Raw genomic sequence first — 14707 nt, 5'->3', positions numbered from 1 at the left:
GGCTCGTAGGTGCCCAACTTCAAGACCAAAGAAAGAGCCGGGAGTCAGTGAGAGAGACATCAGTGGTTTAGGGGAGCTTACAGGTCTGAAGCAAAGTCCTGGAGCAGCACCCCACCATGCGCCTTGGACGGTGGGCAGGACGTGGCAGCAGTCTCCGGGGAGAGGGAGGTGCCAGTTATAGCAGGCGCTGACATCAGGTTGGCTCATCAGTTACCAGGGAAACGAGCAGAGGGGCACACCCCTCACCGTCCCTTCGACAAGCACAGGGGGGAGTTCTGATATAGAGCATGCTGTGCACCTGAAACGGATGCAACATTGCAAATCAACTATACTTCAATTGAAACACAATAAGATAACATTAAAAAGTTATATGAACTACTGATTGCAAAAAATAAAAGTAATAAAGCTAGAATAGTCAGCTGGGGCAGGGACAAGTACGTAGGGAGCTCAGTCCTATGAGTAGGGTGAAGGGTGCGGGTGAAGGGTGCAGGTGAAGCAGGCACTGGTCTGGCAGGGGTTGCTGCACAGAGAGCCAGAGAGCAGCCGTCCTGAGTGGCCTGACCACACAGCATGCATGAGTAAACCACAATCCTGGTTTTATATGTTTACACATTAAAAATCCCAATGATAGAGACTTCTGTTTAAAAAACATTCAAGGAGTTCCCATCTTGGCTCAATGGAAAGGAATCCGACTAGGAACCATGAGGGTTTGGGTTCGATCCCTGGCCTTGCTCAGTGGGTTAAGGATTCAGTGTTGCCATGACTTGTGGTGTAGGTTGCAGACTCGGCTGGGATTCCGCGTTGCTGTGGCTGTGGCACAGTCCGGCAGCTGTAGCTCTGATGCGACCCCTAGCCTGGGAACTCCATATGCCCCCAAAATTAAAAAATAAAAAGCATTCAAGAGCTGTCTTGGGCTGAGTAACATTCAGCTCAGTGCCTTTCCCTTCTTTCCACCCCAGGCCACACAGCTTCCAAAGTGTGGGGCTGTGGTCAGCCGAGTGGACTTGCAGATGCCGCACTGGCCGTCGTAGCCAGACGGGAACGTGGTTCTTCGTAGTCACTGCTGGAGACTGTAGCGCAAGGCAGTGGAATTCAGTGTCGCATGGGGGGGTCTCAACAGGAGGAATACACTGGCTGGACTTACGGCTTCTGCTCCTGGAGTAAGTCTTGTGGACATGGAGACACAATTCGTTGAAGCGCTTCATTACATGAATGGATTCTATGCTTAAAAACGCTATCGCCAGGGATTTCCCGTCGTGGCTCAGCGGAAACGAATCAGACTAGGAACCATGAGGTTATGGGTTTGATCCCTGGCCTCGATCACTGGGTTAAGGATCTGGCGTTGCCGTGAGCTGTGGTGTAGGTTGCAGACATGGCTCAGATCTGGCGTTGCTGTGGCTCTGGCCTAGGCTGGCAGCTACAGCTCCGATTAGACCCCAGCCTGGGAATCTCCATCTGCTGCAGGTGCATCCCTAAAAAGACAAAAGACAAAAAATAATTTTAAAAATGCTATCTCGCAACATAAATCCAAGGACCTTACCAGGACAGAAGAATATAGCTCTTGGGCAGACTGAGCTCACTGGCGGGGTCTCTCCCAGGGAAAAGCTGCACAGGAAGCCAGATGATCCGCTTGGTGATGATCCTGGATTCAGAGCCTGGAACCCAATTCCAGGACTCAGATGCTGGAAGGTCTGGGCTCTGACAGCTGGGTGTGTCCTCCCCCACAGCTGGGACCTCTACGTCCTCACTGGCCTCCAGTCCGGCTCCCGTTAGCCCACCCTCCGGTCAAAGCTTGTTTCTGAAACTCTCTCTTTTCTGGGCTTCCGTGGGTGATGAACTCATTCCTCCATGAGGTCTGTTAATACTCAGTCAAGTCCTGGTCTGACCTAGAAATCATTCTGTCTCACTAACGCTTAGATTAGACGGGCAGGCAGACCATAAATATTTCTGGAATATTCCCTCTAAGCTGAGCTATAGAAATGGATCTGCTCTGAACACTGGGCAACTTGGTTTTATGACTTAACACTCCGCAGGGTCCCCATTGCTCCCTTTTCCAAGAGAGACCCCACTATCTCTCCTCTTCATATAGTCATTGTGTTACCTAGCAAACAAACTCTAAATACTGATAGGTTTGCTCTTGTGCACTGCCCCTCCCACTAAGAGCAGAGCTAAGTGATTCTGATTCTTTTTTTTTTTTAAATGGGGCCACACATGTGGCAGGCACATGGAAGTTCCCAGGTGAGGGGTCAAATCAGAGCTATAGCTGTTGGCCTACACCACAGCCACAGCAACGTGGGATCCGAACCATACCTGTGACCTACACCACAGCTCACGGCAATGCAAGATCCGGATCCTTAACCCACTGAGCGAGGCCTGGGATTGAATCCGCATCCTCATGGATACTAGTCAGGTTCATTACCGCTGAGCCACAATGGGAACTCCGTGATGCTGATGCTTGACTATGTTTCTTCTTATAAACTGGTAAGCTGCTTTCCGAGCGCATGTGTGAACCTGAACAGTTCAAACTGTTCCTCCAGCACTTGGTCACTGCTGGGATGGGACGTGTTGGAAGTGCCCAGTACGATTGGGAGGGGTGAACCCCGGGGAGAACGCACATTTGTGGCCATCTCTGTGAGGTCTCCGCACCTCGTTCCCAGGCCTCAGCCCCACCCATGTAAATCTACCCTTGGGAGAACCTCTCGGCCCCTGCACAGTGGGCCTGCCCTGTGCCTTGCATGGCCCCACCTGGGTTTGGAGCCCAACCCATGACATAGATACCTTTGGGAGATGAAGAGACAAGTTAGCATGAAACCAGACAGAATGACCCAGAAAAGCCTGTCCTTCTGGAAAGTCACTGTTCTCATACCAGCTCTTGAGAAATGTGTCCCCAGGGTCTCATCCAGGAACTGGGACAGACTCAAGTTCTGAACGTGTGACGCTGAGGACTGCAGGCCAGGGTCCCTCCGGGGGCAGAGCCTATGGGGAAGAGCTACTTTACCAGTAATCTTCACTAAAACAGGGCCACTGAGAGGTGTTGAGAACAAAGCTGGAGTGAGGCAGATGCTCCAACACTCTCCCCCCACTAATTAAATTCAATTATATCAGCTATGCTTTGCATAACTTTATAACAATCAGAAAATGGACAGCAAGTCTTGAAATAACGAGGCATATGTTTGTGTAATTTCATTTATAAAGCCAGTGCTGTCCAATAGAAATATAATGTAAGCCACAAATATGAGTCATATAGTCTAATTTTCAGTCTCCCAGGAGCTCCATCTGAAAAGTAAAAAGAAACAGGCAAAGTTCATTTCGAGAGTATGTGTCTCCAAGTCTGAGGACTTGCCTCCTCCCTGTCGAGGAGATAAATCTCGGTCCTCATGTCTAGATTGCATGAGCCCTGAGGCAAGTCATATTTACACCCATCAACAACACAGCGGGTATTAAAATTCTGAGAGCAACTTGCCAACACCCTGACACTCACAACCATCCTTTCAATTCAAGATCAAGCCTGAAGTTAGGCTTTTGCTCGAAAACAAGACAATCTCTAATAAAAGGTTAACATATACGACATACATGTTATATGTACTAAAAGTTCTGAGGCAAGAAAAAGAAAAAATAGTATGTTTAACTTAATATATTCAAAACGTCATTTCAATTAGTACAAAAATTATTAATGAGCTATTTCACATTCTCAAAGACTTTCTGCTAAAATCTGGAACAAGACAAGGATGCCCGCTCTCACCACTTTTATTCAACATAGTACTGGAAGTCCTAGCCACAGCAATCAGACAAGAAAAAGAAATAAAAGGAATCCAAATTGGAAGAGAAGAGGCAAAATTGTCACTATATGCAAATGACATAATACTACATATAGAAAACCCCAAGGACTCCAAACAAAAAGTACTCAAACTAATTAACTAATTCAGCAAAGTAGCAGGACACAAGGTTAACATTCGGAAATTGGTTGCATTTCTGTGCAATATTTCTAACGACATATTAGGAAAGGAAAATTAAAAATACATTTTAAAAGCACACCTCAAAAAATGAAATACCTAGGAATACACCTGACTAAGGAGGTGAACGACTCATATGCTGAGCACTATACATTCATCAAGGAAATTGAAGAGGATTCCAAGAAATGGAAAGCTATCCCATGCTCCTGGATTGGAAGAATTAATATCATTAAAATGGCCATAGTACCCAAAGCAATCTGCAGATTCAATGCAATCCCTATGAAGTTACCCATGACATTTTTCACAGAACTAGAACAAACAATCCAGGAATTTATATGGAACCACAAAAGACCCAGAATTGCCAAAGCAATCCTGAAGGGGGAAGAAAAACCAAGCAGGACGGACACCTAGCTCTCCCAGACTTTAGACAATGTTACAAAGCTGCACTAATCAAGACAGTGTTACCTGCAAACCAATGGAACAGAATAGAAAGCCCAGAAGTAAACCCAGACACCTATGGTCATTAATCTTTGACAAAGGAGGCAAGAATATAAAATGGGAAAAAGCCTCTTCAGCAAGCGGTGCTGGGAAAAGTGGACAGCTACATGTAAGTCAATGGAACGAGAACACCCCCTCACACCATGCACAAAAAAAAGCTCAAAATGGCTTAAAGACATGCGCATAAGACAAGACATCATCAAACTCCTAGACAAGAGCATGGGCAGAACATTCTCCGACATCAGCCATGCAGATGTTTTCTTAGGTCCGTCTCCCAAGGCAATAGAAATAAAAACAAAAGTAAACAGCTATTTTAATATGAAAAGTACTTAAACTATTATCATCAATCTAAGGATCCATCAATGAATTCATGACAGATAAATACTATATGATCTCAAACTCATAGAATCACGGAACAAGAGCTCAGACTCTCGTGGTTACTAGAGGTGGAGGGTGGAGGGAGGGGAACTAGAGGCAGGTGGTCACTAGCTATAACTAAATACTAGGGATGTAACGAACTAACTAGTTAACACTGCTGTATGTTATCTATGAAAGTGAAAAGAGTAAATCCTAAGAGTTCTCATTGCAAAGAGAACTTTTTCCCCCTTTTTTCTTTTCTTTTTTTAGTTGTATCTATATGAGAGGATAATGTTAGCTGAATCTGTTGAGGAAATCATTTCCTGCTACATGTAAGTCTGGCCATCATGCTGGATGCCTTAAACTTATACAGTGAGGGAAGTCAATTATTTCTCAAGAAAGCTGGAAAAAATTGTTATCATCCTGTTTTTGTACTTTTAGCTTGTCTGTGAACTTTACAGAAGACTGACAGTCCTGAACTCAAGCACAAATACTTGTTTTTGAGATGCCTTTTTAGAAACCACTGTCTCATAGCATCGGCGTGTTATAAAGTTTATAAGGAACCAAGTAAAAAGACCTATGCGGTAAAGAGAGGTAGGAAAAAGAGGAAAATAGAATTCAAAGCCTCACTTCTTTAAAAATATGCTCACAGTCATCTCAAACATTTTTGTGTTTATTAATACTAGCATATTCTTTGTGAAATACTGTTTAAAATCCTTGAGGATATACATATAATTTCTTCAAAGCCTTGCCAAGAAATGAAACATCAATAAGTTCTCGATACTAATATAAATATTTTCAAGTCTTCGTAATGAATCTAAACACTACACTTCCGTGTATTTTCCCAGTCTCCCTCCTTCAAATGAGCACTTGTTTTTTTTAGGTCCCAAAGGCACTTTGAATTTATCTGCTAGTGATCAGAGAATAAAATGTCAAGAGTTTCCTCTCTCCAGTGTTTAGGACTATATTAAACTATTGCACCCAAATAAACAGAAACTGTGTGGAAATAAGCTGGCTTTCCTCAAGTTATTGGAAATGTAGTGAGCAGGGAACAGCGAGTTCCCAAAAGAGTCCTTTAGTGGTGTAACTGTTGCGTTCTCCAAGAAGGGAGAAAAATACGAGCTCTAGGCGAGGGAAGGTTTGGGCCATGGTTGTATTGAAAACGGAGAGGTAAACCTCTCTCATTAAGCCTCGCTGCTGGTTGAATCAAATACTTTTTTTTCTTTTTTTTTTTTTTTTGTCTTTTTAGGTCTGCACCTGTGGGTATATGGAAGTGCCCAGCCTAGGGGTTGAATCAGAGCTGCAGCTGCCGGCCTACACCACAGCCACAGCAACGCGGGATCCAAGCCTCATCTGTGACCTACACCACAGCTCATGGCGACACCAGATCCTTAACCCCCTGAGTGAGGCCAGGGATCGAACCCAAGTCCTCACGGATACCGGTCAGTTTCATTACCACTGAGCCACAATGGGAACTCCCAGATGCTCCTCTTCTGATGCCACCTTCTCTTGAGAATTTCTGGGATTGGGTAGTGGTTGGATAGCTACTCTTGTTGAGATTCTAGAGACTGAAGCCCCATTACCCTGGGGTGGAGGGAGGCACCCCAGTTGCTCTGAGAAGATTACGGAGGATTTTCCGGTGACCAGAGGGTCTCGCTGAAGTTTACACCCAGGGGTGACTTCCTGCGTCCGCTCCTGCAGCCCCAAGAGTCCCCCTCGTTTTCTGGGATTCCAAACCTCCCCCTCCTTGCAGCAATCACCTTCTCAGGAGCATGACTCACTTTTTCCTCCCGAGTCTAGGGGTTGGGGTGGGATGCAGAACAGAGGCTAGAGCACCAAGCAAGTGACGTGGCCCCTCTATTTTCTTGGTCGATGTTGGCGTCAAAATCTCCAGACTTGTCTGCCTCAGATACGGGATTCTTTTAAGAAGACTCTCCCAAACCAGACAATACCCTTTGGCCCAAAGGACACCTGCCATGGGGGGAATGATCCGGGATGTGTTTGCCAGAGTGGAGCGTGCAGGGGCTGGCAAGGAATAGCCCTTGCTGGTGCCACACGACGGTGACTCAAACATGCGGGTGAGTGAAGGCCCACAGGTACTAACGGGGGAGCTCTCTGTGCTTCCCTGACCACACAGCACAGAAACAGGCGAACTCATGAGTGGGGAACGGCCCTTTGGGGGAGGAGGGGGAAGCGGGTCTTAGGGATGCTGGTGATCCCTTGGTTTTCTTTGTGCTGAGTGCCGACTGCAGAGCTGCGTTCTTCGTAAAGATGCATCTACCTGTACACTAATAATAGGCACCCTTCCCACAAGGTGCACTGAATTAAGCTTTTGTTTTCAAATGTTATATGGCAAAAGCAAGTGAATCTCAACTCCTTGGCCAATGCTTCTCTGCATTCAGTCCAAGAGCCCCACCTACGCTCTCGCCCTTTCTGCAGTTACCATTTAGATGGGGAGAAAGCCCTGTAAGACCTTGCAAGCTTTTCCGTGATGGCCTCTCTGGCAAAACACCATCAAGCGTTTGTGATTCTTGGAGGCCTAAGGGTTTAGAGCTTTAGTATCAGGGACTTTGGACACTGTCGACAAACAAGTTATTAGGAGCTTTTTCAAGTACTCCTGCTGGGGTCATGTGGGCTGTTGGCCAAACTATTTCTTCTGTACTCAGACTTCAGGAAGACGCGGTTTCTTTTTCCGTGAGAGGACTGTGGCGATTATAAGCTGGCATGGGTTTGGGGTACAGTTGCCTAATCTTAGAGGGTGACTGGAAAAACCCAGATGTGAGGGACGCGGGCCACAAAAAGGCCTCCTGAGGGAGTTCCCTGGTGGTCCAGTGGTGAAGGATTTGGTGGCGTCACTGCTGTGGCTCAGGTTTGATCCCTCACCACGGATAAATAAGTTAATTCTCTATAAGTAAGTTAATTGGTTCACCTTGATGTTTTCCAGGAAATGAAGAAATTGGTTTTAAAAGTTGTCTTATGCTAATATCTGATGAGGGAATCTGGACATATCTTGAGGTAGGTTATGTGTTTTGTTTTGTTTTTTCCATTTGAGGGCTGTGGCAGCGGCATACGGAAGTTGCTGGGCTAGGGGTCAAATCGGAGCTGCAGCTGCTGGCCTACGCCAGCCACAGCAACACTGGATCCAAGCCACATCCGAGACTTAGACTTCAGCTTGCGGCAACGCCAGATCCTTAACCCACTGAGTGAGGCCAGAGATCGAACCCACATCCTCACACACACTAGTCAGGTTTTTAACCCACTGAGCCACAATGGCAACGCCATTGAGGCAGTTTTTAAATGTTTGAGGTTTTTTTAAACATCAAAATGAAGTCAGCTGTCTATTTTTTTCTCTTGATTTGATTAAAAAACTACATTTAAAGGAAAATTGAATGTATATGTTTTTGTTTATGAATATTAAAAGTTACTAAAATATAATTTGAGACACTATTAGACATCCAAGAAACTTAATAAAGCTTTAAAGAATGCCTTCTCGGAGTTCCCGTCATGGCGCAGTGGTTAACAAATCTGACTAGGAACCATGAGGTTTCGGGTTCGGTCCCTGCCCTTGGTCAGTGGGTTAACGATCCGGCGTTGCCGTGAGCTGTGGTGTAGGTTGCAGACGCGGCTCGGATCCCGCTTTGCTGTGGCTCTGGCGTAGGCTGGCAGCTACAGCTCCGATTGGACCCCTAGCCTGGGAATCTCCATATGCCACGGGAGTGGCCCAAATAAACAGTAAAAAGACAAAAAAAATAAATAAATAAAGAAAGAAAGAAAGAAAGAATGCCTTCTCAAAATTCCTTCAAATAAGAATCTATATTTTCCATCTCTGCAGGACGTTCACTGCGGTGTCAGGCCCTCTCCATCCCCTGACAGCGATGCTCCATAACCATTTACTGATTTTTCTAAGAAGCAGGTGATACTGTGATTTATACTAAGAAATATACACTTGGGTGTTCATCCACAGTTCCTGGCTCACAGTTCCCAAATCCCTTACAATTTCCTAATTGATGAGAGCGATAAAGGCATCTTTTGTTCAAATATTTGGTTTTGTCCTCAGATTCTGAAATAGCTTCAGAGGGGTAAACATGACGTCATATGACAGAATGATGATAATGTTGTAAATTAACTACACTTCAATGAAATTTTTTTAAAAAACCCTATGAAATCAGCATCTTTTGTTATTCACAACAAATCCTTCCGACCGTATCTGCATTTCTGTTCATGGGAGGAATTTTGGAAAGCCCCTAGATAATCACAGGGTGGGAGCTGGTTGCCAAGGAAACAAACCACAGGACTGGAAAGTTTATTTCCTCCCCTCCTACTTCTGGGGAAGGGAAAGGGGCTGAAGGTTGAATACTCACCAGTGGCTAATAATTTAATCAACTTGCCTCGGCATGAAGTCTCCGTGACAACCCAAGAGGGTGTAGTTTGGAGGGCTTCCTGTTGGTGAAGGCGTGAAGGTGCTGGGGGGCTGTGCTCCTGGGGAGGGCACAGAAGCTCTGCATACCCTCCCCTAAGCCTTGCCCTACGCATCGCTTCCATCTGGTTGTTCCTGAGTTATAACCCTTTATGAAAAATTGTTAATAGAGCGAGCCAACTGTTTTCCTGAGTCCTGTGAACACCTCTAGCAAAGGACTGAACCAAAGAGGGGGGGCGTGGGAACCTCCAATTTCTAGCCAGTGGTCAGAATCACAATGGGAGAAAATAGAAAAAATTTATCTATTGGTTTCTGCCCCAGGTTCCTAGCACAGAGCTTCTAAAACCCTTTTAATTTCCTAAGCGATAAAAGCATTAGGGGCATCTTTTGATCTAATACTTGGTCTCTGATCCCAGTTCCTGACACAGGGCTCCGAAGTCCCTTGGAATTTCCTGGGTGACTGGAGCATCCTTTTTCTAAGGAGATGACTCTGGTTGGGCTCCTGGGTGGCGGCTGCTCACCAGAAAGACCAAGCCTCATTAGAAGCTTGGAATTTTCGGCTCCACTCCCCATTCTCCAGAGAGGGGAGAGAGATTGGAAACTGACTGAATAAGCAAACATGCCTATGTGAAATCCCAAACGTACGGGGGCTCAGAGAGCTTCTGGGACGAACACATGGAGGTGCCAGGAGAGTGGCCCAGGCTGGGAGGGCACGGGAGAGCCACACGCTTGCTCCATGCATTTCTTCTACCTGGGTGTTGATCTGTTCCCTCTATGATGCCTACAGGAACGGGTAAACAGAAAGGAAACTGTTTTCCTGAGTTCTCTGGGCCACTCTAGCAAATTAATTGAACCCAAGGAGGGGGTCATGGGAACCTCTGATTAGGAGCCTATTGGTCACAAGCCCAGGTAACAACCTGGACCTGCGGCTGGCATCTGAAATGTGGGACTGAGCCCTTAACCCGAGGGATCTGACGCTCTCTCCAGGTGGACGGTGTCAGAATGAGTTAACTTGTAGGGCGCTTAGCTGGTGTCTGAGAATTTCTCAGTGTGACCAGAAAGAAGTGTTCTGAGCATCAGAAGTGAAGCCCTGAGCGTGTTGAGAAACAGGACGTTTTTCTTCCTTTAAAAAAAGCACAAAGATCCTTTTTTGGGGGTCGGGCTGAGGAGTGTGAGGGCATAACTCTCCCAGGGAGGCTAGGGCTTCAAGCCCCCAACTGTGGTTTTTCTAAGGGAACAAATTGTCATAGTCAAACCTCCTCCTCCAGGAACAGATGAAGTCATCTGCCAAGGGTAGGGGGGGGAGCACAGCACATGACAGGGGACAGGGGTGCTCTCCTCCAGCTGGACCCTTAGCTTTGACAGTTTCTCTCCCTTAACCCTGGCCCAGAGGTCTTCTTGGTTCTCTAAAGTTCCCTGGTTTCAAAAAGGCACTGCTAGAAAGTTCCTTCCCTTCGGACCAGGACTTCCTACATCAAAAGCTTGAGCCACTCTAGACACTCTAAGCCTTTTAGTTCTGTGTGAATGACCAAACCAGCACCTCGCTTAGATTTGGTCCTTCCCAAAGACCTGCAATTCACTCAACACTGAAAGCACTTCACAGTTTGTTCATGTCTGTCGTCTTGAATGTGAAATAGATTTCAGGCAAAATGAACTCATTTCTCAGGATGCTTGTCTTTCTAATACAGAGTGCCCCAAACTGGCACTGTCTTGTTCGGCCAGAGCCAAGGGGTTGGGTGCCTTAAACACCTGACAACTGGGGGCTTCTGCTGAAGGGTCCGCCTTAGTAGACCTGATAAGCTGGATCCTCTTCTCTTTCCCTCCCCCACGGCCTCTCCTCCAGCCACAGGAAGTGGCCCAGGGCAGGCTGTTGACCCAGGATCATGTATAGTCTGTCCAGCAAACTGTCACGACCCAGTTCACCAGGAGTTTCAACTAAAAATATCGAGAGGATGACTTTCCGGGAGCAGAACCCAGAAGGGGCACATTCAGAAGCAGATGAAGCTGGGGCCACGCAGGGTCCGTGGCCTTGGGATCTGAAGTTAAGGGTAGGCTGGAGGTAAAAACCAAAGCACTACCAGGAGGCAAAAATAAGACTGAACAGAGGGAGGGAACATGGCAGAACGTAGACGAGCAGAGAAAGAATAGCTGAGAATACGCCCTAAATACTTTTTCCGGGGTTAGGGTGCACTTGTAATAAATCTCTCTTTACTTGACTGAATAAATATCGATTTCTTCCACCCAAACTGGAAAAGTCAGAGCAGATGCTGTCCTCCTCCCTTCCTTCCTCGCAGTGATTCAGGGTGGGGGGGGGGGGTGGAGCAGAGCTCAGATGATTCTTGTTAATGGACTCTCCGTGCTGAGAGGGCTTGTTGACTCGAGTGGGGGCTGATCCCAGGTTGCTCTTGTGGCAGATTCTCCGCATTCACTCATCAGTGACCTTCCAAGTGCCAGGCCTGCGATCAATTCGTCTCTAAATTGCTGGACAGAGTCATCACTCCTCTCCTCATATCTGGTTCCTTTCGCAGTTTGTACCCAGGGTTTGCCTTCTGGCTAAGAAATGGCCAAGGGCACAGAGGTCGGTGACCTTTCCTGTTTTGTTTTGTTTTTTTCTCCCGGAGAATTTTGAAGAAGGGGAGGAGGGAATTCCTCAAGCAGGCGTTTTGGATTTCTAGACGGTAGGAGAAGGAACCTGAAAAGGCTCATCACCCTGTGACACAGACTAGTCTTTGATTTTCATATATCAGGCTGTTAGACATTTTTTAAAAAGTTCAGGTCCAGCTGTGAACTTTAAGGCAGTTTCAGCTCACCTGGTGCTGATCGGACTAATCAGATTGATACCTGTTAGGGACCTTCCCCAGCCAATGGGGTGTAAATGCGGCCTCTGCACAGGAGGCGCAGAGGCGCCCGGCCTGCAGAGGGCAGCACTGCCGGGAACAGCGCCACCGGAACTCGTCCCAGTGGGCTTGGCATCCTTCTATCTTCAAGGCGGAATTTGACGGAACAATCGGATACTCTATGGTTTTCTCACCTAAACGTTCACTGAAAGTTGATTTTTTTGGTTAGTCGCCCTTAAAAGGGGCATTATAAACTTGCATTGTGAGGTGAATTTAAAATGCAACCCAGGCTGCTCTGGATAGTTCTGCTTTTTTCATTGTTTTTTCCCTTGAAAGGCAATTGAGGCTAGTGACCGAGGAATGTCTTTTCTTAAAACGCTGCAGCTCATTCTTTTTAATCTTATGGAAAATCTCACTGTTATGGCCTCACTGCTTCGTGCTTTCAACCTGCAAAAGCAATTGCAACCCAGGCTCGGGGCTGAAGGAATGAACGTGTGTCCCCTCCCCAGAATAGGGGGGACCTGACAGCTCTGGGAGTCCAGCTCAAAGGGAAGAGTCCAGAAATTCCTAACTCACGGCCGAGGCAGGTGCCTGCAGGCGCTCTGACTCCTCTCGCTCAGCCCCACCTCTGAGCCGCTTTGGAGCCCTCGTGTTTGCCGGCAGCACAATGGCTGAGAATTAGACTTAAGAGAAAAAGGACTCCCTCACGCTCCCTGCCAAGCATGAAACAGAGGCCCACTTGTGCAGCTTCTCTTTAGTCATCTTGCCTCTGTTCCGGAATAATTTGCTCCCTGAAAAGGGTGGGCAGGAGCCCCAAGTTGCGGCTCTGATCCCCCCTCCCCCATAGCTCCTCTTTCATCCCAGGGGTAATTCCCATCAGAGGAATGTTCCCGGTTTACCTCAAAATAACCCCCCCCTCAGGAAAAAGTGTCCACACAATCCGCCCAAATGAACACTCTGGCCGGTGCCGTGGCATTCCTTCCTTGGTGGGAACCGGGAGTCTGGGCTGGTGGCCCCCAAGGCTGAGTTAGTGCTGTTGCTAAGCAACCATCTCTAACCCGGATCAGGACCAGCAAAAGAAGAAAAGACAAGGCCTCTTATGTCCTGCCTCTGCTCATTACCGATCCCGGATTGAGCAGTGGCTTACATAACACAACGAGGGCCTCGGGCTTGCTCTGGCCATAGTGTCCTCTTTCTTGACATAGTGGATGGGACCTGCGGTGGCCCTAAAGCACACGGGTGGGGGTGGGAGTGGGGGAGCACTTCCTGCAGCCCTAGTGAGTTGTCCAGGGCGGCAGAGCCGTACTGGGGCCACCCCAGCAGTGCCCAACGCAACGATCCATACATTGCTGCCTTTAAGCCACCCAACCCCAGGAAGAAAGTGTTAGCTCTGCTTTGCAGGTGATGCCCCACAAGCCCAGAGGAAGTGACTGGGCTCAGGTTACAAAGAGAAAGTTGCTCAGTCAGGGATGTGGGTGTTCCCCACTCATCTCATCACTGAGGCTACCAGACTTGGGCCACCCTGTGGGGAGGGAAGCTGGCAGCCATCATGCAGGTACTGGTATTTATTAACAGACTAAATATTTGCCCATTAAAATATTTTGTTGAGTTGCTCACCAGCTGATCATAATTTGATTTCTTTCTGGCCACAGGAGTTTAGAGTTTGTCTGCATAGTTAGGCTCTTCTAGTGTTTATGGCACAAGATGAGGCTCTCTGGCTTCACAGAGGAGATGAAATCAGGTCTTGGCAACAGGCAGGAAGAGAATGACCCTCTCACCTCCCCTCAACACACCCTCCCCAGCCCACCAGGCGACAATAGTTCCTGTGCACCATAACTCAGAGTTACACTCCTCTTTGTTGGCTCTCATCATCCAGGACTCTTCTCAGTGGAGCCGTCATGATGCTTGCCAGCGGGTCTGTTCCTCCCCTCTGCTGTCTCTGCTCGCTGGGTGCTGTGGCAGGCACTGCGATCCCTGTCCCCTACCCCCAATCCCAGGGCTTTTGGCTCCAGCTGCCGGAAGTGCTGTCAGTTGACAGCCTTCGGCCGTCTAGCTACCCAAGGGTGGCCCCCGCCGCCCCAGTCAGGCCCCTTTCTGGTGGCTGACACCCACTGGTGGATCAGTGCAGAGTGTGAAGTGATCTCGGCCTAACCTGAAGGCCTATCTAGCACCAGAGTCCCCTGTGGGTCACTGACACCACCTCCAAGCGTGCACTCTAGCTGGACCCCTCCCTCTGCCCCCGCCTCGCTTCCTCCCACAGATGTTGATTCCAAGGGCACCTTTCAGGCTCAACTCTGCTTCAGACTCTGCTTTGAGGGGGAATGGGGGGGCACTGCCACATTCACCCTTAGGTCTGCTCTGTCTTGCCCTTTATTTTTGCAAATTTTTATCTTTTATGTTTTCATTCATATTATAATGGACTAGAAGACAAACAATGAGATAAAACTATGTAGTATATTAGACTATGATGAATGCTACAAATAAAATAAGGAACGCAGTTAGGAGGTGATACAGAAATCAAAATAAGAAACAGGGTAGGAGAGTAATTAGCTCAGGTGGCCGTAACGCAATACCAGAGAATGGGTGCCTTAAACAACGAAACGTATTTTCTCACAGTTCTGGAGCTCCAAGTCTGAGATCCTGGT

At 47.5% G+C, this 14707-nt stretch overlaps 1 long non-coding RNA gene across 2 annotated transcripts; it reads left to right on the top strand.

Annotated features, from left to right (window-relative positions):
- LOC106508578 lies at nt 5934-8968 on the top strand. 2 transcript variants are annotated; one of them, XR_001305526.2, is made up of 3 exons: nt 6188-6886; nt 7753-7823; nt 8641-8968. It is a non-coding gene; the product is annotated as an uncharacterized LOC106508578 (long non-coding RNA). The 2 variants fall into 2 exon arrangements; XR_001305525.2 differs by having other exon boundaries at nt 5934-7823.

Source organism: Sus scrofa, chromosome 4 (genome assembly GCF_000003025.6).
Source record: "Sus scrofa isolate TJ Tabasco breed Duroc chromosome 4, Sscrofa11.1, whole genome shotgun sequence".
Lineage (NCBI taxonomy): Eukaryota > Metazoa > Chordata > Mammalia > Artiodactyla > Suidae > Sus > Sus scrofa.
The sequence above is the reverse complement of the archived record's forward strand: the minus strand, read 5'-3'. Positions and strand labels throughout refer to the sequence as shown.